Genomic DNA, 26,425 nt, shown 5'->3' with positions numbered 1-26,425 from the left:
CCTGTTCTTTTTTCCCAGCACGGGGACCTTGAGTTCTATAAGATAAAGCCATAAACATGTGTATCCGAGTCTTCTATCAAAAGTTACAGCTATTTATATGAAGTTGTACAAAAACGCTTTATTTCGCCAAGACAGTGCGTTTCTCACTGTTGCATGCATTTGAATGGGGAACTCGCCCGAAACAAAGTATAGGTTTTCATTATGTGAATAATTTTAAAATCTTAGCTCAAACAGCTGCAAAACCTGTTCTTTTTTCCCAGCACGGGGACCTTGAGTTCTATAAGATAAAGCCATAAACATGTTTGTCTGAGTCTTCTATCAAAAGTTACAGCGATTTCTATGAAGTTGTTCAAAAAAAACTTTATTTCGCCAAGACAATGCGTTTCTCACTGTTACATGCATTTGAATGGGAAACTCGCCTGAAACAAAGTATAGGTTTTCATTATGTGAATAATTTTAAAATCTTAGCTCAAACGGCTGCAAAACCTGTTTGCCCAGCACGGGGATATTGAGTTCTATAAGATAAAGCCATAAACATGTTTGTCTGAGTCTTCTATCAAAAGTTACAGCGATTTATATGAAGTTGTTCAAAAAAAACTTTATTTCGCCAAGACAATGCGTTTCTCACTGTTACATGCATTTGAATGGGAAACTCGCCTGAAACAAAGTATAGGTTTTCATTATGTGAATAATTTTAAAATCTTAGCTCAAACGGCTGCAAAACCTGTTTGCCCAGCACGGGGATATTGAGTTCTATAAGATAAAGCCATAAACATGTTTGTCTGAGTCTTCTATCAAAAGTTACAGCGATTTATATGAAGTTGTTCAAAAACGCTTTATTTCGCCAAGACAATGCGTTTCTCACTGTTACATGCATTTGAATGGGAAACACGCCTGAAACAAAGTATAGGTTTTCATTATGTGAATAATTTTAAAATCTTAGCTCAAACGGCTGCAAAACCTGTTTGCCCAAGCACGGGGATATTGAGTTCTATAAGATAAAGCCATAAACATGTTTGTCTGAGTCTTCTATCAAAAGTTACAGCGATTTATATGAAGTTGTTCAAAAACGCTTTATTTCGCCAAGACAATGCGTTTCTCACTGTTACATGCATTTGAATGGGAAACTCGCCTGAAACAAAGTATAGGTTTTCATTATGTGAATAATTTTAAAATCTTAGCTCAAACGGCTGCAAAACCTGTTTGCCCAGCACGGGGATATTGAGTTCTATAAGATAAAGCCATAAACATGTTTGTCTGAGTCTTCTATCAAAAGTTACAGCGATTTATATGAAGTTGTTCAAAAAAACTTTATTTCGCCAAGATAATGCGTTTCTCACTGTTACATGCATTTGAATGGGAAACTCGCCTGAAACAAAGTATAGGTTTTCATTATGTGAATAATTTTAAAATCTTAGCTCAAACGGCTGCAAAACCTGTTTGCCCAGCACGGGGATATTGAGTTCTATAAGATAAAGCCATAAACATGTTTGTCTGAGTCTTCTATCAAAAGTTACAGCGATTTATATGAAGTTGTTCAAAAACGCTTTATTTCGCCAAGACAATGCGTTTCTCACTGTTACATGCATTTGAATGGGAAACTCGCCTGAAACAAAGTATAGGTTTTCATTATGTGAATAATTTTAAAATCTTAGCTCAAACGGCTGCAAAACCTGTTTGCCCAAGCACGGGGATATTGAGTTCTATAAGATAAAGCCATAAACATGTTTGTCTGAGTCTTCTATCAAAAGTTACAGCGATTTATATGAAGTTGTTCAAAAACGCTTTATTTCGCCAAGACAATGCGTTTCTCACTGTTACATGCATTTGAATGGGAAACTCGCCTGAAACAAAGTATAGGTTTTCATTATGTGAATAATTTTAAAATCTTAGCTCAAACGGCTGCAAAACCTGTTTGCCCAAGCACGGGGATATTGAGTTCTATAAGATAAAGCCATAAACATGTTTGTCTGAGTCTTCTATCAAAAGTTACAGCGATTTATATGAAGTTGTTCAAAAACGCTTTATTTCGCCAAGACAGTGCGTTTCTCACTGTTGCATGCATTTGAATGGGGAACTCGCCCGAAACAAAGTATAGGTTTTCATTATGTGTATAACTTGGAAATCTTAGCTCAAACAGCTGCAAAACCTGTTCTTTTTTCCCAGCACGGGGACCTTGAGTTCTATAAGATAAAGCCATAAACATGTGTATCCGAGTCTTCTATCAAAAGTTACAGCTATTTATATGAAGTTGTACAAAAACGCTTTCTTTCGCCAAGACAGTGCGTTTCTCACTGTTACATGCATTTGAATGGGGAACTCACCGAAACAAAGTATAGGTTTTCATTATGTGTATAACTTGAAAATCTTAGCTCAAACAGCTGCAAAACCTGTTTTGTTTTCCCAGCACGGGGACCTTGAGTTCTATAAGATAAAGCCATAAACATGTTTGTCTGAGTCTTCTATCAAAAGTTACAGCTATTTATATGAAGTTGTTCAAAAACGCTTTATTTCGCCAAGACAGTGCATTTCTCACTGTTGCATGCATTTGAATGGGGAACTCGCCCGAAACAAAGTATAGGTTTTCATTATGTGTATAACTTGGAAATCTTGGCTCAAACAGCTGCAAAACCTGTTCTTTTTTCCCAGCACGGGGACCTTGAGTTCTATAAGATAAAGCCATAAACATGTGTATCCGAGTCTTCTATCAAAAGTTACAGCTATTTATATGAAGTTGTACAAAAACGCTTTATTTCGCCAAGACAGTGCGTTTCTCACTGTTGCATGCATTTGAATGGGGAACTCGCCCGAAACAAAGTATAGGTTTTCATTATGTGAATAATTTTAAAATCTTAGCTCAAACAGCTGCAAAACCTGTTCTTTTTTCCCAGCACGGGGACCTTGAGTTCTATAAGATAAAGCCATAAACATGTTTGTCTGAGTCTTCTATCAAAAGTTACAGCGATTTCTATGAAGTTGTTCAAAAAAAACTTTATTTCGCCAAGACAATGCGTTTCTCACTGTTACATGCATTTGAATGGGAAACTCGCCTGAAACAAAGTATAGGTTTTCATTATGTGAATAATTTTAAAATCTTAGCTCAAACGGCTGCAAAACCTGTTTGCCCAGCACGGGGATATTGAGTTCTATAAGATAAAGCCATAAACATGTTTGTCTGAGTCTTCTATCAAAAGTTACAGCGATTTATATGAAGTTGTTCAAAAAAAACTTTATTTCGCCAAGACAATGCGTTTCTCACTGTTACATGCATTTGAATGGGAAACTCGCCTGAAACAAAGTATAGGTTTTCATTATGTGAATAATTTTAAAATCTTAGCTCAAACGGCTGCAAAACCTGTTTGCCCAGCACGGGGATATTGAGTTCTATAAGATAAAGCCATAAACATGTTTGTCTGAGTCTTCTATCAAAAGTTACAGCGATTTATATGAAGTTGTTCAAAAACGCTTTATTTCGCCAAGACAATGCGTTTCTCACTGTTACATGCATTTGAATGGGAAACTCGCCTGAAACAAAGTATAGGTTTTCATTATGTGAATAATTTTAAAATCTTAGCTCAAACGGCTGCAAAACCTGTTTGCCCAGCACGGGGATATTGAGTTCTATAAGATAAAGCCATAAACATGTTTGTCTGAGTCTTCTATCAAAAGTTACAGCGATTTATATGAAGTTGTTCAAAAAAACTTTATTTCGCCAAGATAATGCGTTTCTCACTGTTACATGCATTTGAATGGGAAACTCGCCTGAAACAAAGTATAGGTTTTCATTATGTGAATAATTTTAAAATCTTAGCTCAAACGGCTGCAAAACCTGTTTGCCCAGCACGGGGATATTGAGTTCTATAAGATAAAGCCATAAACATGTTTGTCTGAGTCTTCTATCAAAAGTTACAGCGATTTATATGAAGTTGTTCAAAAACGCTTTATTTCGCCAAGACAATGCGTTTCTCACTGTTACATGCATTTGAATGGGAAACTCGCCTGAAACAAAGTATAGGTTTTCATTATGTGAATAATTTTAAAATCTTAGCTCAAACGGCTGCAAAACCTGTTTGCCCAAGCACGGGGATATTGAGTTCTATAAGATAAAGCCATAAACATGTTTGTCTGAGTCTTCTATCAAAAGTTACAGCGATTTATATGAAGTTGTTCAAAAACGCTTTATTTCGCCAAGACAATGCGTTTCTCACTGTTACATGCATTTGAATGGGAAACTCGCCTGAAACAAAGTATAGGTTTTCATTATGTGAATAATTTTAAAATCTTAGCTCAAACGGCTGCAAAACCTGTTTGCCCAAGCACGGGGATATTGAGTTCTATAAGATAAAGCCATAAACATGTTTGTCTGAGTCTTCTATCAAAAGTTACAGCGATTTATATGAAGTTGTTCAAAAACGCTTTATTTCGCCAAGACAATGCGTTTCTCACTGTTACATGCATTTGAATGGGAAACTCGCCTGAAACAAAGTATAGGTTTTCATTATGTGAATAATTTTAAAATCTTAGCTCAAACGGCTGCAAAACCTGTTTGCCCAGCACGGGGATATTGAGTTCTATAAGATAAAGCCATAAACATTTTTGTCTGAGTCTTCTATCAAAAGTTACAGCGATTTATATGAAGTTGTTCAAAAAAACTTTCTTTCGCCAAGACAATGCGTTTCTCACTGTTACATGCATTTGAATGGGAAACTCGCCTGAAACAAAGTATAGGTTTTCATTATGTGAATAATTTTAAAATCTTAGCTCAAACGGCTGCAAAACCTGTTTGCCCAGCACGGGGATATTGAGTTCTATAAGATAAAGCCATAAACATTTTTGTCTGAGTCTTCTATCAAAAGTTACAGCGATTTATATGAAGTTGTTCAAAAAAACTTTATTTCGCCAAGATAATGCGTTTCTCACTGTTACATGCATTTGAATGGGAAACTCGCCTGAAACAAAGTATAGGTTTTCATTATGTGAATAATTTTAAAATCTTAGCTCAAACGGCTGCAAAACCTGTTTGCCCAGCACGGGGATATTGAGTTCTATAAGATAAAGCCATAAACATTTTTGTCTGAGTCTTCTATCAAAAGTTACAGCGATTTATATGAAGTTGTTCAAAAAAACTTTATTTCGCCAAGATAATGCGTTTCTCACTGTTACATGCATTTGAATGGGAAACTCGCCTCAAACAAAGTATAGGTTTTCATTATGTGAATAATTTTAAAATCTTAGCTCAAACGGCTGCAAAACCTGTTTGCCCAGCACGGGGATATTGAGTTCTATAAGATAAAGCCATAAACATGTTTGTCTGAGTCTTCTATCAAAAGTTACAGCGATTTATATGAAGTTGTTCAAAAACGCTTTATTTCGCCAAGACAATGCGTTTCTCACTGTTACATGCATTTGAATGGGAAACTCGCCTGAAACAAAGTATAGGTTTTCATTATGTGAATAATTTTAAAATCTTAGCTCAAACGGCTGCAAAACCTGTTTGCCCAGCACGGGGATATTGAGTTCTATAAGATAAAGCCATAAACATTTTTGTCTGAGTCTTCTATCAAAAGTTACAGCGATTTATATGAAGTTGTTCAAAAAAACTTTATTTCGCCAAGATAATGCGTTTCTCACTGTTACATGCATTTGAATGGGAAACTCGCCTGAAACAAAGTATAGGTTTTCATTATGTGAATAATTTTAAAATCTTAGCTCAAACGGCTGCAAAACCTGTTTGCCCAGCACGGGGATATTGAGTTCTATAAGATAAAGCCATAAACATGTTTGTCTGAGTCTTCTATCAAAAGTTACAGCGATTTCTATGAAGTTGTTCAAAAACGCTTTATTTCGCCAAGACAATGCGTTTCTCACTGTTACATGCATTTGAATGGGAAACTCGCCTGAAACAAAGTATAGGTTTTCATTATGTGAATAATTTTAAAATCTTAGCTCAAACGGCTGCAAAACCTGTTTGCCCAGCATGGGGATATTGAGTTCTATAAGATAAAGCCATAAACATGTTTGTCTGAGTCTTCTATCAAAAGTTACAGCGATTTATATGAAGTTGTTCAAAAACGCTTTATTTCGCCAAGACAATGCGTTTCTCACTGTTACATGCATTTGAATGGGAAACTCGCCTGAAACAAAGTATAGGTTTTCATTATGTTAATTATTTTTAAAATCTTAGCTCAAACGGCTGCAAAACCTGTTTGCCCAGCACGGGGATATTGAGTTCTATAAGATAAAGCCATAAACATGTTTGTCTGAGTCTTCTATCAAAAGTTACAGCGATTTATATGAAGTTGTTCAAAAACGCTTTATTTCGCCAAGACAATGCGTTTCTCACTGTTACATGCATTTGAATGGGAAACTCGCCTGAAACAAAGTATAGGTTTTCATTATGTGAATAATTTTAAAATCTTAGCTCAAACGGCTGCAAAACCTGTTCTTTTTTCCCAGCACGGGGACCTTGAGTTTTGTAAGATAAAGCCATAAACATGTGTATCCGAGTCTTCTATCAAAAGTTACAGCTATTTATATGAAGTTGTACAAAAACGCTTTCTTTCGCCAAGACAGTGCGTTTCTCACTGTTACATGCATTTGAATGGGGAACTCACCGAAACAAAGTATAGGTTTTCATTATGTGTATAACTTGAAAATCTTAGCTCAAACAGCTGCAAAACCTGTTTTGTTTGCCCAGCACGGAGACCTTGAGTTCTATAAGATAAAGCCATAAACATGTGTATCCGAGTCTTCTATCAAAAGTTACAGCTATTTATATGAAGTTGTACAAAAACGCTTTCTTTCGCCAAGACAGTGCGTTTCTCACTGTTACATGCATTTGAATGGGGAACTCGACCGAAACAAAGTATAGATTTTCATTATGTGTATAACTTGGAAATCTTAGCTCACACAGCTGCAAAATCTGTTTTCCCAGCACGGGGATATTGAATTCTATAAGATAAAACCATAAATACATCAATCTGAGCCTTCTATCAAAAGTTACAGCTGTCTTCATGAAGCTGTACAAAAACACTTTATTTCGCCGAGACAGTGCGTTTCTGACTATTACATGCATTTGAATGCAGTTCTCGCACGAAACAAAGTATAAGTTTTCATTATGTGAATAACTCGAAAATCTTAGCTCAAACCTGTTTGCTCAACACGGGGATACTGAATATTATAAGATAAAGCCATAACTACGTAAATCTGAATCTTCTATCAAAAGTTACAGCTAACTTCATGAAGTTGTACAAAAAGGCTTTATTTTGCAAAGATAGTGCGTTTCTGACTATTACATGCGAGACGTGTCTCTTTACTGTGTTTAAGACACTTTACAGGTCCCTCCCCTAATGAAGAGTAGTGAGCAGCTGATTGGACCATGGAACAGGTGACCACGTTCAAAAAGCCGCTCTGACAGCTCCAGAGGGGAGAGAGGGAGAGAGTGTGTGCAACGAGCGAGTAGCCTGACAGCCGTGGCGGTCCTGACCATGGTTTTCCCAGCCTGTGCTTATCTTGTGTATTTGTGTGAGGGTGAATTGTAAAAGCCGCTCCTAGTGCATTAGCTGAGAGCTTAGGCACTCGTGGGCTGAAGCGGAAGGGGTGAGCTGCCTTTTCTTTTGGAATCGTTTTCTCCTGTTTTCTTGGTCAGGGAGCGAGGGATAGCTCTGTCATTTGTTTGTTCTTTTTCTTTCCTAGGGTTTAGTTAGTCTTTGCTGGTGGGTCTTAGTTGGTTTTGTTTATTATTTTGGCCTGGGCTCACCCTGGAGCTATGCTTCTTGTCCTTAAATAAAATCACCTTTTTTTTACTCACAACTGGTTTGGATGTTTGGCTTGGGAACCAGGGCGGGGATTTGTATCTCTCTCCTCCAACCTTATGTCCCTACACGCCTAGATTAGGGGCGTAACATAAATGGAGTTCTCACACGAAACAAAGTATAGCTTTTTATTTTGTGAATAACTTAAAAATCTTAGCTCACATAGCTTTAAAACTGTTTGCTCAACGGGGATATTGAATTCTATAAGATAAAGCCATAAATACGTATATCTGAGTTTCCTATCAAAAGTTACAGCTGTCTTCATGAAGTTGTAAACCCTTTATTTCGCCGAGACAGTGCGTTTCTGACTTTTACATGCATTTGAATGGAGTTCTCGCACGAAACAAAGTATAGGCTTTCATTTTTTCAATAACTGGAAGCTCTTGGCTCAAACAGCTGCAAAACCTGTTTCCCCAGCACGGAGATACTGAATTGTATAAGGCAAAGCCATATTGATGTGTGTCTGAGCCTTCTATCAAAAGTTACAGGTAACTTCAAGCTGTACAAAAACACTTTATTTGGCCGAGACCGTGCGTTTCTGACTATTACATGCATTTGAATGGAGTTCTCGCACGAAACAAAGTATAGGTTTTCATCTTGTGAATAACTTGAAAATCTTAGCTCACATAGCTTTAAAACTGTTTGCTCAACACGGGGATATTGAATTCGATCAGATAAAGCCATAAATACGCATATCTGAGTCTCCTATCAAAAGTTAGAGCTGTCTTCATGAAGTTGTAAACGCTTTATTTCGCCAAGACAGTGCGTTTCTGACTATTACATGCATTTGAATGGAGTTGTCGCACGAAACAAAGTATAGGTATTCATTTTGTGAATAACTTGAAAATCTTAGATCAAACAGCTGCAAAACCTGTTTGCTCAACACGGGGATATCGAACTTTATAAGATAAAGCCATAAATATGTTTATATGCGTCTTCTATCAAAAGTTACAGCTGTCTTGAATGAAAGCATTATAGCAGCTTACCTCGATCATGTGGTAGAACAGACACATGGGCCACCTACGTGTCCTTCTACGGCAGGAGTAGTTGCTACAAACCTGCAAAACAAAAAGAAATGATCAGGTGACATGAACAGATTTATACAGCCATAAGCAAGAGATTCTTTCTGCCTGTGGGCGTCAAACTGGACCCCCCCCCCCCCCCTCCTTACTGTAACTATCAAAACTATCATAGTCTAAAACTATCATCTCATATCAAAACTATTATAATCACATTATCTGACTTTATCAGTTATAACAATGAGAAACGGTAAACAATTTGGCAAATAAATTACTTATAATTGTGCTTACCTGGTCCAAATGATCCACAGTCCCTTTGCATTTGTTATAATCCAGGATGATGTGGGGCTTTCTCTTCCCAGAGTCCTGGACTTGTAGCTCACGGTGCCTGGTGCTCAATAAGACAACCTTTTTTCTTTGCTTGGGGATGTAGGAAACCACAGCCTTGCCCCCCCCCCCCCCCCCCCCCCCTAGCGACCTGGACGGGAGAGACGATCATCGAATCTTACTGCCCGATTAATTTGCTCAAATCATTTTTTTTTTGACATGGTAGCATGAAACAGAAGAGCCCTGTCTCCCCATTTCACAGGCTTGTTGTCGTTTCATGTTGAGACCTGTACAGGCCAGCCAGCATCACAAGCCCCATGTAAGCCTGCAACTCCTCATCTATGTCCTTCCAGTCTTTTACTGACCTGTTGCCCCTGCAGGTTGGTGAAATGCAGGATTAGCTGCATAATGTCCTCTGCAAAAAAAAGATGGAAAGTGCTCACAGGGCTGCTGATCCTATACGAATTGCATAATGGGTTGGTCCTGGGGTTAAAATGGGGGGAGGAAAAAATGGCAGGACCTCTTCGTGTGTGGGTTGCCACATGATTTCTCCATTTTTAGATCTCCACTGGCCATCCTCCAGTCTTGTCTCTTCCTCCTGCTCTTCTTCCTCCTTCTCCTTCTCCTCCTCCGCACATGAGCTGCAAAGCTCCTCGGTGCCTGGCAAAAATTCTTCTTCGCTGTCAGAAGTATCTCCACTGCTTGTGGAGAGTGCAAAACTGCAGCAACAGCCTCCTCTAAACTGAGTGCACGCTTCATTGTGTCTGTGCAGAAATGACCACTCAGACCAGGCTGCAAAGTATTCTCATAGACTTCAAAGGTGCACCTGAATAAACATGCTATACCATACATCCAATAAGAGAGAGGAGGCACACTCTTGATCAAGAAAAAACATAAGCGCACGCCTTTGATCTCTCCCCCCCCCCCCCTCTCTCTCTCTCTCTCTCTCTCTCACACACACACACACACATGCACATACATACATACACAATACCATTTTATGGTGGTTAGCTGTTTTATTGTCATGCATTTTACAAGGTAAGATAACCATGTCCTGCATTCAAAACCACTGAAAATGTCTATGGTGGTGCTGTGCCTAATATTGTGCTGGTGTATGCTGGGTAATCGCACAGCTAGCGACTGGGTGACTTTATTCACCCGCTTCGGCTGTTGTCAGTCCATATCCCCTAGATATGGACCATCTCCTGCTAGATTGTTCAGAAGGTTGTTATCATCCATCCAGATGGAGGATCACTAACAGGAGCGTGGGAAGACTCCAGAATCCACTCTGGCTGCAATCCGGTGGATACAGGAGTGTGTACAGGTAAGACCGTTTAAACGGACAGCATTTATAGAATGACTATTAAAAGTCAGACCAGCGAGTGTCAATAATGTTAATGTGGTTATGTTAGTAATACACCGAGTGCTAATATAACAGCTTTAAGATGCATTTGTAGATGTTATTACGTGTTTTACCGTCTTTATGGTGCTAGCTTAAAGTTACGGTGTAAACGTTAGCTTATATTGGAGTAAAGCTGTTACTGTTTAAACGATGTTAGCACAGAAATATTAGCTTCTGTCATGACTGACGAAGTTACTAGTTAATAAAGTTTCCAGTAAAGTGTTTAATCGCAGCCACAGACTGACAGCAAATATCTCGATTAGCTTCAGTGCATCTGTAATAAATATGTGCAAGTTTCAGTGCTTCGTTTAAACTGTATGATACTTATACTGACCCAGGGTCAGTGTAAAATACAATCCTAGCTGTGTGAACAAAGCCTGGCTCCTTTAATCCTGCATGAAAAACCTCAGGATGCAGGCTATTATTACTCTTTCCTGCTGGCACACCTGTCACACCTGAGAGTCAGCTAGAAACTTACAGTGACGTGGACATCATGCAAAGACTGCCAGACTCTGTAATACTGCGAATGATCAGTGACTCAAGTTAACACTAAACTTTAAACGGTACCTCTGTGTCTCTGTGTGCTGAACATTTAGGATTGAGTCAGGCTGCATCTGTGTTAGTCCTCTGACAGACTGGTGACCTGTCCAGGTGTGCTCTACCTATGACTACTGGGACAGGCTCTAGCTCCTGTAATAGAAATTTTATGTTATTCTCATTTAAAGCATTTAAGTGCTTATGCATATGCTTAGTTGTGACACTGTTATAGACTGTTCAATGAAGGTTTCTAAAACTAGATGAACTTACTTCAGCAGTTTGAGAAAACAACTCCCTTTACAGGTGCTGATAACGTCAAGGGCACAAAACAGCATAACCATTGATCCGTTAGGTTTCATAGCGAGACACGTGAAGTGGCAGAGCTGACATGACTGAACTGTGATGTTTGATGTGTGTTTGCTCTCCTGTGCACAGTAATAAATAGCATGATCACAGCTCTTTCTGTGTTGCAGACTTTATTTAAAAAATTCCATGACATCTACTATAACTGAACCAACCTGGTGCTCTTCATTTATGGAGGCTGTTGAGTCTGAATGTTGGATGTTGTGTATCTCGTGTTCTCTGGGCTTTGTTGTCCTCAGTCTTTTTGCAGGATCAGAAAACAAAACCGGGAGGCGCGTAAATGTTTCTTCTCCATGATGTTTCTTCAAATGTTTCTTCTGGATGATGATATGACCGTGACACGGGATGCCACCTTTGGTCTTGTGATGAAGCAAAGCTCAGGAAGAAGTGTGATTAAATGGTACCCACATGTTGAGAAGGATGTACAGGGCACCTGCAGCCAAATCCAAGCTTCAGCTTAGTTGTAGTTGCAGAATGCTATAGGACTGAGACATCTAAGGCATCAAATGTTTGATTAAACGGATGAAAAAGAGAAGTCTTTTCCCTATAATTATCACTTCTTAAAATCTGTAGCAACTTCAAGTCTGTCAGCATGCTGAGCATGCTCAGAATGTGACAATATATTTTTGTTCAATATTTAATTTCTTTCAGTTGCAATTGTTAAATGAAAAAATATATATTCTTATAATTTAGCAAACGAATTTATAAAAAAAAAATACATATATCTGTATTAGTTTTAGTAAATTAATTTGACACCTGTATTGAAAATACCATATTGTATTCATACAGAATCAGTATGGTATCATTGTTTGTCTGTTCACTGATTGTTGAAGCTAAGAGCTACTTTGATCTGTTTAGATCTAAAGTATCCAAAGTTGAGTTCTAATGTTTCTTCACCCCTGTGTGTGTGATATGTGATTTCCTACATGCTGGCAGAGCAGAGCAGCAGTTTGTGCTCACAGATGGTGACGGTGTGGAGAGACGGTGGTATTTCCTCAGAAGAACCAGCAGAGTCACAAAGGACACCAGTCCATCTCACCACCTTGACTTGCTGACTGATGTTCGTCTACACTGCACAGAGGAAATCAACTGACCGAGGTTTGTCCAGTGACGTGTTATGAAATGTATATTTGTTTTATGCTTACAGATATGTTTTTCTTGACAGAGGCTCTGCAGAGGTTAGACAAAGCAGAGAAAACATGTGCTTTACATTTTACTGTGATTTATTGAGATATTTGTTGCCTGATGTTCAGCAGGAATGGAGAAATAGAATCAAAGGGAGATGTTTTTCCTGCTTTTGTAATGATGTAAGTAAATCTTCAATATTATTTATTTGCTTGGTTATATTAGGAGCGTTTCTGAGTGAGGGGGAGAGGAGTCATCATCCAGGTAAAGTGACGTGGATCAGTGGATACACTTGTCTCCCCTTTAAAGGAGACGATCCAAGTCATCCTTAAATGTTAGCGCTTTCAAATACACAAACATTTTTAAAGGACAAAAATGAACATCCAACTTTGACTGTAATACAAAATAAATCTTTGCATGTGTGTTTTCAAACTCTCAGATGGGCAGTATATCAGTCTTGGACTGTCTAACCTGCCGGAGCAGCACTGAATGACCACCGCACGAGCATGTTCCTGCAACATTCAGCATCTGATCCTTCATCTGTGTGCTTCTGCTTTTGGTAAGTAGAGTTACCCAACTCCAGTAACTCTAAACACATGCCATCCATTTCTAACGGCCTGGTTACTTCCTGTCAGTTACTTTAGAAACCATGTGGTCACCTGACCTAACACTGTTTCTTCTTCTTCTCCTTAATGTTGAAGTGTCAAATGTCAAACAGCTGGAGAGGAAACTACACCAGTGTACTGGGATGTTTCAGCAACACGTGCCAGATGCTGTTCCTTCATGGTGACATCACCAGAGACAGTCCCGCCAACCTCAGGACCCATTGATTATGATGATCTGATCCATCAAACCCCCAGCAGGTGAACTTTATTCATGACATAACACCGCAACAATGTAAAAAATTAAACAGCAACAGTCTAAATGTAAAGTGCATTCTAAAGTCCTCTTCAATAAATTGTATGCAAAGAGTCATTCAGGTCACTACAGAACCCAGAGTCTTCATCATTAAATCTCTGGTTGCTTCAATTTTTCTATCCTATATCAGATATTTTAAAGGTTAGCTTAGGTAAAGTTCCATTCTCATGGTGAGGCAAAGTGCTTTATGTGTGTGTGTGCCCGTGTCATGAACGGCTATAAAAGGCCTATAATTAAAGAACAAAGCGGGGTTTGAGTTCGAGTTGCGGCAGACTGTCACTACTTGTAAATGGAACGCAGCCTTCCTACGGTGGACAGCTAATAACAGGAATCGGACGCGGTCCAGCCAAGTCCACAGCAACCACCATAGCAACCGCCTAGCATGACCTTAAAAACATATTCTGTCTTCATAACTATCAAAATCGTGAAATGATTTGCAAAGTGTGAAAGTGTTACAGCTGCAGAGAGCTATGGCGGTATCTATGGAAGCTGTTTACATAGCTAATAATATACGATGTAACCATGGAGACAGTCAGTCACTTGAGCTAGCGGTGCATGTTTACTACAGTGAATAAGGTGATTGAGTGCACAGCGTCCACACTCTGCAGGGGGTAAAGACATTACTTCAATATTGTTTTATATTGATATATATTAGCCTTCTGTTGACCATCACCTCAGGTTCACCATTACAGTTTCAGATTACAGATGCACACTGTCTAAACACATTCAAAAACTCATGTCTCAGAAATAAGCACAGCTGTTCATGTTTGTCATTAGAGTTTTATTTGTAAGAAAATTATGAACTTCATATTGTGCATTAAATAAAAGAACATTTCACAACTCTGAGTCAACAGAAACAGGTAACAGAAATGTCTCTAATGTGTACAGTGTAGTGTAAGCATTAAAAGATCATAAAGGAAAAACTAACATTTATGTGAAACTAATTGTAATAAAAAATGAGCAGGTGCTTTATAGATTTAAAAGAAAGAATCTGAAAACAACACTTTTTTGGTCTAAGTGATCAAAGTAGAAAACAGAACTGATGTTCAAGAACAAACCGTAGCTGCATCTCGATCGTTGTACTGAACAGACATGTTGCTTTTAAAACCACATGCAGTGTGTGACCATGACTGTTCACTGAGACCATGAACGCCACTTCGCTGAAGCATTCTTCTTCTTCTTCTTGCCATTAAATTGGAAGCAGAAGCAGCACGAGCTGATTTGATCTACTGAAAGGAAAAAGCAGAACATCTGAGTTGAAACCAGTCAGCTGAAATCATTAAGACAGGAACAAATTCAATGCAGTGTCTCAAGTGGCTTAGCCTGTTACAACTGTTGATACAAGCTAAATACGGTTAACACACAGTGTCAGGGAGCTCCAGTGTGGGAACTAGTGGCTTTAGGTTTGTAGTCATTTAACTTTCATCCATTCATTCATTTGAATGGAAGAAATGCCAGGTTGGTGCAGGCTGGTTACATGCATTTGGTCCCATGCTGTCTTTAATTAAATGACTTGGTTCATTTTATGGCTGGGCTGTATGTGGGGTTATATCATGTTATTTGGGCAGGAGTACCTGTCCCCTGTTAGACTTAGAAAGTTTCTCCATAAGTAGAGTTTCTAACTCTTCTAGCACATCTGTGGCTGACAGCTTTTTGGTGGCTCTTTTTACCCCACACTGGTTGTGAGTGTGTAAATAGCCCCACTAGTTATTTTGGGTTGCAGTTAACTAGGGAGGAAGGGGTGGGTATGCCATGATTAGGTGAATAACAATTATATGTGATACATAAATTTCACAATGCATGCATATATCTCTATCAATTAAACCTGGCCTGAGGGCTGCCATTTTTTACATTCAGTTATTTCTCTTAGAAATGTTGGAACTAAATAATGAATGTGTTACAGTTAAAGTGAAACACTGGTCAGTGTAAATGGCTCATTGGGACACAGAAACCTTTAAATTAAACCTGATATCTAGTGTCAAACAATATCAAAGCTGTAAAAGATGTTTACATTCAGAATTTATAAAACTATGATTGTAAATAAATTCAAACAAGTGAGCTTTTCTCTTTGTGCTGAATATCAACACTGTGGTTTCTTAGACTGTAAGCTGTACTTTAGTGCAACCAGTTGCAGAAGCTGCCACTCCAAATGTCTTTTGATAACAAGAAAAAAATACCTTTTCAGTACACGGCCTGAAGTTCTTCTCCGACATCTTCTGCAATCGGCTTTGTCTGCTGGTTTGAAGACAATAAACCACAAAAAAGATGATTTAGTCACTTTGTCTGCGTCATGCAGCTCGAATGTGTCGTGTAACGATGTTGAATAGCCGTCGTTATCCCTCTGCTTTGAGCCTTTTATCAAAAGTTACAGCTAACTTCATGAAGTTGTACAAAAAGGCTTCATTTCGCCGAGACAGTGCGTTTCTGACTATTACATGCATTTGAATGGAGTTCTTGCACGAAACAAAGTATAAGTTTTCATTATGTGAATAACTTGTATTTTACACTGACCCTGGGTCAGTATCAACTTCATGAAGACAGCTGTAACTTTTGATAGAGGACTCACACACACACATATTTATGGCTTTGCCTTATAGAATTCAGCATCTCCGTGCTGAGGAAATAGGTTTTGCAGCTGTTTGAGCTAAGATTTTCAAGTTATTCACAAATTGAAAACCTATACTTTGTGTCGGGCGAGAACTCCATTCAAATGCATGTAATAGCGAGAAACGCACTAACGTGGTGAAATAAAGCGTTTTTCCATAAACTTCATAAAGACAGCTGTAAATTTTGAGAGAAGACTCACACACACATTGGGGGGATATTGAAGTCTATAAGATAAAGCCATGAATATGTTTGTCTGAGTCTTCTATCTCACTGTTACATGCATTTGAATTTAGTTCTTGCCCAACACAAAGTATAGGTTTTAATTTGTGAATAACTTGAAAATCTTAGCTCAAACAGCTGCAAAACCTATTTCCTGAGCACTGAGATGCTGAATTCTATAAGGCAAAGCCATAAATATGTGTGTGTGATTCTTCTATCAACAGTTACAGCTGTCTTCTTGAAGTTGATACTGACCCAGGGTCAGTGTAAAATACAATCCTAGCTGTGTGAACAAAGCTTGGCTCCTTTAATCCTGCATGACAAACCTCAGGATGCAGGTTATTATTACTCTTTCCTGCTGGCACACCTGAGAGTCAGCTAGAAACTTACAGTGACGTGGACATCATGCAAAGACTGCCAGACTCTGTAATACTGTGAATGATCAGTGACTCAAGTTAACACTAAACTTTAAACAGTACCTCTGTGTCTCTGTGTGCTGAACATTTAGGATTGAGTCTGCATTGACTTTATTTATTGAGACTTTAATGTGCAGGTTGAAGACAGCTCAGAAACATTTGAAGATTAAAATTTAGCATTATGGCTGCTGGTGGTTTGTAAAGCCTATACTCAGCTGTAGTTTTTGTTACTAATTTATGTTTGTTGTTGTTTAACACAGATTTCAGAAGAGCAAATATGCTTAATAGTTTAACTAGATTTCATTTGTCAGTGTGGGACTGCTGAGTCACCTGAAGAACTCATTTCATTCATTCTCCACATGATGTTCATATACAGAAATGTTTCACAGGAACTGGTTCCTCCCAAACTGTGAACTAGTGTGTTTCCATAGATTATCTCTGTATGAATGTACTTTTAAATGAAGGCAAGTGTTTGTCCTTTTTTGTTCCTCAGTTACAGTACGTGATATCTTGATATCAGGCGGTCAACACTGGGGGAAGACAAGAAGCAGACGTACTTCCAAGAGGGAGCTGCAGTGAGGACACAGCCAGGTCACTGAGGTCAGAGGTCAGAATCTGAAACAGCTCAGGTTTATATTTTAGGGGTTATAAAAAATCAAAATGTATTTATGAAGAAACCTTTAAATAATAGTCATAATTATGATTATTATAAGAAATATCAAACATTTAAGTGGATTTTCTGTTACACATGTTGTATTAGCCCTGCAATAAACTGGCAGCCTGTCTTTGTCCTGTATCAGCTGGGATAGGCTTCATCCTCCCGCAACCCTGAATTGGATACATTGTATTCCAATTATGTAATCTGATCATTTACAAACTCAAGGTATCTAATCAAAATGTAAGTAATAATTATAAAATGGGAAAGCAGAAATAAGTGTGACATAAATGTAAATGTGTTAGCTGACATAGAGGACAGCTACATGTAGTCTGAAAAACCTTTGTTGTCAAGTTTGCAGGTATATCAGCACGAGACATTCTTACATAGAAGAGTCTGTTAAAGTCTCTAACTCAGCGAAGCATTATTGGTCCCGTCTGTTTGGATAAATATAGTAAGTTGATGTTTGTCCATTTATTGACACATTTTCTTAAGTGCTTCTCCAGTTCAGGATCACAGTGGAGCTGCAGCTGGATATGTTCATTAAATAAACCTTACAAAAGTTAACAATAAACCTGCATCCATGTACGTTGTTGTCCACAGGATAAGAAAATCAAACTGGAACACTGTGGAACATGTTAATAAATGTTTGTGTGTTTATGCCTGTGTCTTTCACAGGAGGCGCTGGAAGGTTTCCCTAATAGTTCCTGGTGAATCAAAGCAGAACCATAAAGGTTGCTGGATTGCATGATGGCCTTACCCCTGAGCAGTCATCCTGTTAAAGGAGGAACCAGTTAGAAGCTGTTTTCAAAGTAGCTGAGCAGATTTCATCTCAAGTAAGCGATTAACTGTTTGTTCATCTGTTCTGCCACTTAAAGAGCATTTAAGGACGTCTTTTGAGTGTCCAGCTGAATTAATTCTACTGGCTCTCATGGTCATTTGTTATTATAGACATATTTTTCATGTTCATCCAGCTATTTAGTAAATTCTATCTATTTAGTAATATCCGTCAGCTATAAAATGTAATATAAATATAAAAAATATCTAAATATCTCCTGCACTTTATATTTTAATGATGTAAGTCTGTTATCGTGTTACATTAGCATTCCTCACATATCAATGAGATGCTGTACAGTACAATCCTACTGACGCAGCAGAGGGATAACGACGGCTATTCAACATCGTTACACGACACATTCGAGCTGCATGACGCAGACAAAGTGACTAAATCATCTTTTTTATGGTTTATTGTCTTCAAACCAGCAGACAAAGCCGATTGCAGAAGATTTCGGAGAAGAACTTCAGGCCGTGTACTGAAAAGGTATTTTTTTCTTGTTATCAAAAGACATTTGGAGTGGCAGCTTCTGCAACTGGTTGCACTAAAGTACAGCTTACAGTCTAAGAAACCACAGTGTTGATATTCAGCACAAAGAGAAAAGCTCACTTGTTTGAATTTATTTACAATAATAGTTTTATAAATTCTGAATGTAAACATCTTTTACAGCTTTGATATTGTTTGACACTAGATATCAGGTTTAATTTAAAGGTTTCTGTGTCCCAATGAGCCATTTACACTGACCAGTGTTTCACTTTATCTGTAACACATTCATTATTTAGTTCCAACATTTCTAAGAGAAATAACTGAATGTAAAAAATGGCAGCCCTCAGGCCAGGTTTAATTGATAGAGATATATGCATGCATTGTGAAATTTATGTATCACATATAATTGTTATTCACCTAATCATGGCATACCCACCCCTTCCTCCCTAGTTAACTGCAACCCAAAATAACTAGTGGGGCTATTTACACACTCACAACCAGTGTGGGGTAAAAAGAGCCACCAAAAAGCTGTCAGCCACAGATGTGCTAGAAGAGTTAGAAACTCTACTTATGGAGAAACTTTCTAAGTCTAACAGGGGACAGGTACTCCTGCCCAAATAACATGATATAACCCCACATACAGCCCAGCCATAAAATGAACCAAGTCATTTAATTAAAGACAGCATGGGACCAAATGCATGTAACCAGCCTGCACCAACCTGGCATTTCTTCCTCCTGAATTAAATGAATGAATGGATGAAAGTTAAATGACTACAAACCTAAAGCCACTAGTTCCCACACTGGAGCTCCCTGACACTGTGTGTTAACCGTATTTAGCTTGTATCAACAGTTGTAACAGGCTAAGCCACTTGAGACACTGCATTGAATTTGTTCCTGTCTTAATGATTTCAGCTGACTGGTTTCAACTCAGATGTTCTGCTTTTTCCTTTCAGTAGATCAAATCAGCTCGTGCTGCTTCTGCTTCCAATTTAATGGCAAGAAGAAGAAGAAGAATGCTTCAGCGAAGTGGCGTTCATGGTCTCAGTGAACAGTCATGGTCACACACTGCATGTGGTTTTAAAAGCAACATGTCTGTTCAGTACAACGATCGAGATGTGTAATATTAGTGCAGCTACGGTTTGTTCTTGAACATCAGTTCTGTTTTCTACTTTGATCACTTAGACCAAAAAAGTGTTGTTTTCAGATTCTTTCTTTTAAATCTATAAAGCACCTGCTCATTTTTTATTACAATTAGTTTCACATAAATGTTAGTTTTTCCTTTATGATCTTTTAATGCTTACACTACACTGTACACATTAGAGACATTTCTGTTACCTGTTTCTGTTGACTCAGAGTTGTGAAATGTTCTTTTATTTAATGCACAATATGAAGTTCATAATTTTCTTACAAATAAAACTCTAATGACAAACATGAACAGCTGTGCTTATTTCTGAGACATGAGTTTTTGAATGTGTTTAGACAGTGTGCATCTGTAATCTGAAACTGTAATGGTGAACCTGAGGTGATGGTCAACAGAAGGCTAATATATATCAATATAAAACAATATTGAAGTAATGTCTTTACCCCCTGCAGAGTGTGGACGCTGTGCACTCAATCACCTTATTCACTGTAGTAAACATGCACCGCTAGCTCAAGTGACTGACTGTCTCCATGGTTACATCGTATATTATTAGCTATGTAAACAGCTTCCATAGATACCGCCATAGCTCACCAACTAAACAAAAATTCTTGAAAAAAAAAAATAATCATTTTAATAAAATTTAATTGAAATTCATCACAACTGTGTGTGAAAGGAGCTGCCACACTGCTCTGACTGGAATGGAATGGTGGTGGAGAGAGAGATCACACATTTCTTCTTTTGACTGATTTCATTTTTTTGATGTTTGTAATCAGCCATGGATTTTTGAACAACTTCATATAAATCGCTGTAACTTTTGATAGAAGACTCAGACAAACATGTTTATGGCTTTATCTTATAGAACTCAATATCCCCGTGTTTGGGCAAACAGGTTTTGCAGCCGTTTGAGCTAAGATTTTAAAATTATTCACATAATGAAAACCTATACTTTGTTTCAGGCGAGTTTCCCATTCAAATGCATGTAACAGTGAGAAACGCATTGTCTTGGCGAAATAAAGCGTTTTTGAACAACTTCATATAAATCGCTGTAACTTTTGATAGAAGACTCAGACAAACATGTTTATGGCTTTATCTTATAGAACTCAATATCCCCGTGCTGGGCAAACAGGTTTTGCAGCCGTTTGAGCTAAGATTTTAAAATTATTCACATAATGAAAACCTATACTTTGTTTCAGGCGAGTTTCCCATTCAAATGCATGTAACAGTGAGAAACGCATTGTCTTGGCGAAATAAAGCGTTTTTGAACAACTTCATATAAATCGCTGTAACTTTTGATAGAAGACTCAGACAAACATGTTTATGGCTTTATCTTATAGAACTCAATATCCCCGTGCTGGGCAAACAGGTTTTGCAGCCGTTTGAGCTAAGATTTTAAAATTATTCACATAATGAAAACCTATACTTTGTTTCAGGCGAGTTTCCCATTCAAATGCATGTAACAGTGAGAAACGCATTGTCTTGGCGAAATAAAGCGTTTTTGAACAACTTCATATACATCGCTGTAACTTTTGATAGAAGACTCAGACAAACATGTTTATGGCTTTATCTTATAGAACTCAATATCCCCGTGCTTGGGCAAACAGGTTTTGCAGCCGTTTGAGCTAAGATTTTAAAATTATTCACATAATGAAAACCTATACTTTGTTTCAGGCGTGTTTCCCATTCAAATGCATGTAACAGTGAGAAACGCATTGTCTTGGCGAAATAAAGCGTTTTTGAACAACTTCATATAAATCGCTGTAACTTTTGATAGAAGACTCAGACAAACATGTTTATGGCTTTATCTTATAGAACTCAATATCCCCATGCTGGGCAAACAGGTTTTGCAGCCGTTTGAGCTAAGATTTTAAAATTATTCACATAATGAAAACCTATACTTTGTTTCAGGCGAGTTTCCCATTCAAATGCATGTAACAGTGAGAAACGCATTGTCTTGGCGAAATAAAGTTTTTTTTGAACAACTTCATATAAATCGCTGTAACTTTTGATAGAAGACTCAGACAAACATGTTTATGGCTTTATCTTATAGAACTCAATATCCCCGTGCTGGGCAAACAGGTTTTGCAGCCGTTTGAGCTAAGATTTTAAAATTATTCACATAATGAAAACCTATACTTTGTTTCAGGCGAGTTTCCCATTCAAATGCATGTAACAGTGAGAAACGCATTGTCTTGGCGAAATAAAGCATTGAACAACTTCATAGAAATCGCTGTAACTTTTGATAGAAGACTCAGACAAACATGTTTATGGCTTTATCTTATAGAACTCAATATCCCCGTGCTGGGCAAACAGGTTTTGCAGCCGTTTGAGCTAAGATTTTAAAATTATTCACATAATGAAAACCTATACTTTGTTTCAGGCGAGTTTCCCATTCAAATGCATGTAACAGTGAGAAACGCATTGTCTTGGCGAAAGAAAGTTTTTTTGAACAACTTCATATAAATCGCTGTAACTTTTGATAGAAGACTCAGACAAAAATGTTTATGGCTTTATCTTATAGAACTCAATATCCCCGTGCTGGGCAAACAGGTTTTGCAGCCGTTTGAGCTAAGATTTTAAAATTATTCACATAATGAAAACCTATACTTTGTTTCAGGCGAGTTTCCCATTCAAATGCATGTAACAGTGAGAAACGCATTGTCTTGGCGAAATAAAGCGTTTTTGAACAACTTCATATAAATCGCTGTAACTTTTGATAGAAGACTCAGACAAACATGTTTATGGCTTTATCTTATAGAACTCAATATCCCCGTGCTGGGCAAACAGGTTTTGCAGCCGTTTGAGCTAAGATTTTAAAATTATTCACATAATGAAAACCTATACTTTGTTTCAGGCGAGTTTCCCATTCAAATGCATGTAACAGTGAGAAACGCATTATCTTGGCGAAATAAAGTTTTTTTGAACAACTTCATATAAATCGCTGTAACTTTTGATAGAAGACTCAGACAAAAATGTTTATGGCTTTATCTTATAGAACTCAATATCCCCGTGCTGGGCAAACAGGTTTTGCAGCCGTTTGAGCTAAGATTTTAAAATTATTCACATAATGAAAACCTATACTTTGTTTCAGGCGAGTTTCCCATTCAAATGCATGTAACAGTGAGAAACGCATTGTCTTGGCGAAATAAAGCGTTTTTGAACAACTTCATATAAATCGCTGTAACTTTTGATAGAAGACTCAGACAAACATGTTTATGGCTTTATCTTATAGAACTCAATATCCCCATGCTGGGCAAACAGGTTTTGCAGCCGTTTGAGCTAAGATTTTAAAATTATTCACATAATGAAAACCTATACTTTGTTTCAGGCGAGTTTCCCATTCAAATGCATGTAACAGTGAGAAACGCATTGTCTTGGCGAAATAAAGCGTTTTTGAACAACTTCATATAAATCGCTGTAACTTTTGATAGAAGACTCAGACAAACATGTTTATGGCTTTATCTTATAGAACTCAATATCCCCGTGCTGGGCAAACAGGTTTTGCAGCCGTTTGAGCTAAGATTTTAAAATTATTCACATAATGAAAACCTATACTTTGTTTCAGGCGAGTTTCCCATTCAAATGCATGTAACAGTGAGAAACGCATTATCTTGGCGAAATAAAGTTTTTTTGAACAACTTCATATAAATCGCTGTAACTTTTGATAGAAGACTCAGACAAAAATGTTTATGGCTTTATCTTATAGAACTCAATATCCCCGTGCTGGGCAAACAGGTTTTGCAGCCGTTTGAGCTAAGATTTTAAAATTATTCACATAATGAAAACCTATACTTTGTTTCAGGCGAGTTTCCCATTCAAATGCATGTAACAGTGAGAAACGCATTGTCTTGGCGAAATAAAGCGTTTTTGAACAACTTCATATACATCGCTGTAACTTTTGATAGAAGACTCAGACAAACATGTTTATGGCTTTATCTTATAGAACTCAATATCCCCGTGCTGGGCAAACAGGTTTTGCAGCCGTTTGAGCTAAGATTTTAAAATTATTCACATAATGAAAACCTATACTTTGTTTCAGGCGAGTTTCCCATTCAAATGCATGTAACAGTGAGAAACGCATTATCTTGGCGAAATAAAGTTTTTTTGAACAACTTCATATAAATCGCTGTAACTTTTGATAGAAGACTCAGACAAAAATGTTTATGGCTTTATCTTATAGAACTCAATATCCCCGTGCTGGGCAAACAGGTTTTGCAGCCGTTTGAGCTAAGATTTTAAAATTATTCACATAATGAAAACCTATACTTTGTTTCAGGCGAGTTTCCCATTCAAATGCATGTAACAGTGAGAAACGCATTGTCTTGGCGAAAGAAAGTTTTTTTGAACAACTTCATATAAATCGCTGTAACTTTTGATAGAAGACTCAGACAAAAATGTTTATGGCTTTATCTTATAGAACTCAATATCCCCGTGCTTGGGCAAACAGGTTTTGCAGCCGTTTGAGCTAAGATTTTAAAATTATTCACATAATGAAAACCTATACTTTGTTTCAGGCGAGTTTCCCATTCAAATGCATGTAACAGTGAGAAACGCATTGTCTTGGCGAAATAAAGCGTTTTTGAACAACTTCATATAAATCGCTGTAACTTTTGATAGAAGACTCAGACAAACATGTTTATGGCTTTATCTTATAGAACTCAATATCCCCGTGCTGGGCAAACAGGTTTTGCAGCCGTTTGAGCTAAGATTTTAAAATTATTCACATAATGAAAACCTATACTTTGTTTCAGGCGAGTTTCCCATTCAAATGCATGTAACAGTGAGAAACGCATTGTCTTGGCGAAATAAAGCGTTTTTGAACAACTTCATATAAATCGCTGTAACTTTTGATAGAAGACTCAGACAAAAATGTTTATGGCTTTATCTTATAGAACTCAATATCCCCATGCTGGGCAAACAGGTTTTGCAGCCGTTTGAGCTAAGATTTTAAAATTATTCACATAATGAAAACCTATACTTTGTTTCAGGCGAGTTTCCCATTCAAATGCATGTAACAGTGAGAAACGCATTATCTTGGCGAAATAAAGTTTTTTTGAACAACTTCATATAAATCGCTGTAACTTTTGATAGAAGACTCAGACAAAAATGTTTATGGCTTTATCTTATAGAACTCAATATCCCCGTGCTGGGCAAACAGGTTTTGCAGCCGTTTGAGCTAAGATTTTAAAATTATTCACATAATGAAAACCTATACTTTGTTTCAGGCGAGTTTCCCATTCAAATGCATGTAACAGTGAGAAACGCATTGTCTTGGCGAAAGAAAGTTTTTTTGAACAACTTCATATAAATCGCTGTAACTTTTGATAGAAGACTCAGACAAAAATGTTTATGGCTTTATCTTATAGAACTCAATATCCCCGTGCTTGGGCAAACAGGTTTTGCAGCCGTTTGAGCTAAGATTTTAAAATTATTCACATAATGAAAACCTATACTTTGTTTCAGGCGAGTTTCCCATTCAAATGCATGTAACAGTGAGAAACGCATTGTCTTGGCGAAATAAAGCGTTTTTGAACAACTTCATATAAATCGCTGTAACTTTTGATAGAAGACTCAGACAAACATGTTTATGGCTTTATCTTATAGAACTCAATATCCCCGTGCTTGGGCAAACAGGTTTTGCAGCCGTTTGAGCTAAGATTTTAAAATTATTCACATAATGAAAACCTATACTTTGTTTCAGGCGAGTTTCCCATTCAAATGCATGTAACAGTGAGAAACGCATTGTCTTGGCGAAATAAAGCGTTTTTGAACAACTTCATATAAATCGCTGTAACTTTTGATAGAAGACTCAGACAAACATGTTTATGGCTTTATCTTATAGAACTCAATATCCCCGTGCTGGGCAAACAGGTTTTGCAGCCGTTTGAGCTAAGATTTTAAAATTATTCACATAATGAAAACCTATACTTTGTTTCAGGCGAGTTTCCCATTCAAATGCATGTAACAGTGAGAAACGCATTGTCTTGGCGAAATAAAGCGTTTTTGAACAACTTCATATAAATCGCTGTAACTTTTGATAGAAGACTCAGACAAACATGTTTATGGCTTTATCTTATAGAACTCAATATCCCCGTGCTGGGCAAACAGGTTTTGCAGCCGTTTGAGCTAAGATTTTAAAATTATTCACATAATGAAAACCTATACTTTGTTTCAGGCGAGTTTCCCATTCAAATGCATGTAACAGTGAGAAACGCATTATCTTGGCGAAATAAAGTTTTTTTGAACAACTTCATATAAATCGCTGTAACTTTTGATAGAAGACTCAGACAAAAATGTTTATGGCTTTATCTTATAGAACTCAATATCCCCGTGCTGGGCAAACAGGTTTTGCAGCCGTTTGAGCTAAGATTTTAAAATTATTCACATAATGAAAACCTATACTTTGTTTCAGGCGAGTTTCCCATTCAAATGCATGTAACAGTGAGAAACGCATTGTCTTGGCGAAATAAAGCGTTTTTGAACAACTTCATATACATCGCTGTAACTTTTGATAGAAGACTCAGACAAACATGTTTATGGCTTTATCTTATAGAACTCAATATC

General features: G+C 37.5%; 2 long non-coding RNA genes across 9 annotated transcripts; one reads left to right on the top strand and one right to left on the bottom strand.

Annotated features, from left to right (window-relative positions):
- Positions 1-10,116: 10,116 nt before the first annotated feature.
- LOC145425098 (uncharacterized) lies at positions 10,117-20,158 on the top strand. 8 transcript variants are annotated; one of them, XR_013905758.1, is made up of 11 exons: positions 10,152-10,198; positions 10,404-10,484; positions 11,702-11,862; positions 12,399-12,560; positions 12,813-12,851; positions 13,027-13,146; positions 13,289-13,450; positions 17,241-17,354; positions 18,081-18,238; positions 18,666-18,723; positions 19,677-20,158. It is a non-coding gene; the product is annotated as an uncharacterized LOC145425098 (long non-coding RNA). The 8 variants fall into 8 exon arrangements; XR_013905755.1 differs by having other exon boundaries at positions 10,117-10,198; positions 10,404-11,862; XR_013905757.1 differs by lacking the exon at positions 10,152-10,198 and having other exon boundaries at positions 10,226-10,484.
- On the bottom strand, positions 14,266-16,282 carry LOC145425099 (uncharacterized). Its single transcript, XR_013905761.1, has 2 exons — positions 15,683-16,282; positions 14,266-14,734 (listed from the first exon to the last, which is right to left on the bottom strand). It is a non-coding gene; the product is annotated as an uncharacterized LOC145425099 (long non-coding RNA).
- Positions 20,159-26,425: the final 6,267 nt, after the last annotated feature.

Source organism: Astatotilapia calliptera, unplaced genomic scaffold (genome assembly GCF_964374335.1).
Source record: "Astatotilapia calliptera unplaced genomic scaffold, fAstCal68.1 SCAFFOLD_23, whole genome shotgun sequence".
In the NCBI taxonomy this organism is placed as follows: Eukaryota; Metazoa; Chordata; class Actinopteri; order Cichliformes; family Cichlidae; genus Astatotilapia; species Astatotilapia calliptera.
The sequence above is the reverse complement of the archived record's forward strand: the minus strand, read 5'-3'. Positions and strand labels throughout refer to the sequence as shown.